Source organism: Schistocerca gregaria, chromosome 4 (assembly GCF_023897955.1).
Source record: "Schistocerca gregaria isolate iqSchGreg1 chromosome 4, iqSchGreg1.2, whole genome shotgun sequence".
Classification (NCBI taxonomy): Eukaryota; Metazoa; Arthropoda; class Insecta; order Orthoptera; family Acrididae; genus Schistocerca; species Schistocerca gregaria.
Window position 1 is genome coordinate 125,318,607 of NC_064923.1, and position 2,402 is coordinate 125,321,008.

The following is a 2,402-nucleotide window of genomic DNA, read 5'->3' on the forward strand; positions in this document are numbered from 1 at the left end:
CCACTCCGGGCGGGGGAGTTGTTTTAAATGAAGAGTAAAACTGCGCACTTTACAAAACTGAAAAACTTTCAAGACATACAATTACAATCGGTGAGCTCATACAAATACCAGTGTGTAACACTGTTTAGGGGCGTGAAATACGACGAACACATATGCCCAGTCGTCTATAAAGCAGGTGGGAAATGCAATAAGGCTGCAAAGAAGACTGGGCACAAATCACTCGCGTGACCCATCCTAGAATATTACTCAAGTGGGGGAGGGGGGACGACCTGTACCAAATAAGACCAACAGGGGATATTGACTATATACAGAGAGCTGCAACACGAATGGTCACAAGTTTGTGTGAGCCTCGGAAGAGTGTCGCACAGATGTAAGAAATGATCTGGCAGAATCTTGAAGACAGATGTAAACTAGATTCGAAGGCCGCCTGTAAGTGATGGCTCCAGGAATATACTACAGGCTCTTCATATCACTCCCATTGGGACTGTCAGGAAAAGGTTACATTAATTTCAGCACATACAGAGGAATGTAAAGAGTCATTCTTCCCGCGATCCATACACGAATGGTACGGTGAAAGCCATAGTAATTTATACAATGGGACATACCCTCTGCCACGCACTTCACTGTAGTTCACAGAGTATGGATATAGACATAACTTCGGGCTGTGAGAAGCTGAAAAGAGCGAACTAGGGAAGATGTCTATGGCGATGTTTGTGCTTGTGGTCGACAAAAAGGGAGCCTGAGCTCTTTTCCATATAGTACCATTAACGAAATGTGATGAATTCGATGGCTGCAATCAGTTCCATATCTCTGGTCCCGAAGTCCATCTGTGCTGTAACTTTTGTAAATATGTGCAATATATATAGCCTACTGTTAAATAAAACATGTCCTCATGGTTCTGCATTTATTTTCTAAACAATTGGTAGAGGTTACTCATGATTGACATCGTAGGTGTTTAAACACTGTTGCGAACTTACATTTGGATGGAGTTTACTAAAATTTGCAGTATTGCAGATCTATGTGATCTAACCACATCAACTCATTCTCAAGTGACGCTTGGCGATTATCCAAAACTAGTGAACTTGACACTACTTCAAAATTGCTAAATATGTATGGAAATTGCACATACATCTTAAATTCCTTGGACCCTTGCCCCCTTCTCTATGTCCATTTTCTCATCCCCTCTCTTTCTCTGTACATCTCCTCTCTCCCCCCACCCCCCAAAAAAAAATCTCTCTGTGCATAGTCTTCTCATCCCTATCTCTATCCATCTCCAAGTCTCCCTCTCCATATCCATTTTCATTTGATGTTTAGTAGCTCCGTACGTGTCCTCCTGATGTACTGTCAACAAACATTGAATCGCAAGTTTTTCATAAAAGTAATTTTTTTTATTTTTATTTACTGGTCATGTGAAAATATATTAAAATTTTATACAGACATGCAAAGGTCCTTTTTGCTAAATAAAAAAATGCACCAAAAAGACTGTTCAATCTCGGCAGATGAAAAACTATTTTCTTTTCTGTTTGGCCTAATGTCCTTGGAGAACAAATCTGCAATCACTGTTTTTGAAACTGATTTATTACTCATCTTGACTGCATTAACTTTTTAAATGATCGGTTTCGGTTCAACATGAACCGTACTCAGATCTGTAGACAACAGTAAAATACTTTACGAAACACAAAACGTTACTACGCCATTCCAGCATCAAAGATCAAATGCGCCGGAACGTACTTGAATGTATCAACGCGTAACCCGTACAGCTGCGACCAAATTGGCGTGGTGCATCTCATAATAAAATATTATTTCCGTAGAACGCACGTAATTTGGTCTAATATAATCCATAAGGCTACTGCTGATAATTAGTGTCTGGTACAATTGTCACAGCCGAGTAAAAAATACACACTCACATTGAGTTAATATTAATTTTTCTTTGTTTGGTGAGAATGAAGATACTTAATTGAAATTTATGGTGTGTGTGGGTTAAAGGATACTATAAAAATTATAAAACATTTTTAATTTAAAAGGAGTACGGCATCCATGTCCACGGCGTTGAGGTAGGCCTATCTTTCGCTTTTTCATGCTATCACTGCAGCCAGCCGGGAATTCGTGCGCTCACCGCCGCCGTAGGAAGAGGGTCGCGCTTCACCGGTTCAGGCGCAGCAGATACATCTTAATTTCCTGTTAATGTCCTCCAATTTTAATGTCATCCAATATTACAATTCTGATTCTTCCTGTCCCCGTGGCCTTAACATCGATGAATCTTTTTAAGTGAATTACTTCCCAATATACATTGCTGCAAAAATTCTTTCCTCATTCTTACCAGATCACATCTTTCGTTTCTTGCCTATTCTTAGGACTGCTTCTTTATTCCTTTCCTGTCGGTCCTCTTCACTTGAACAATT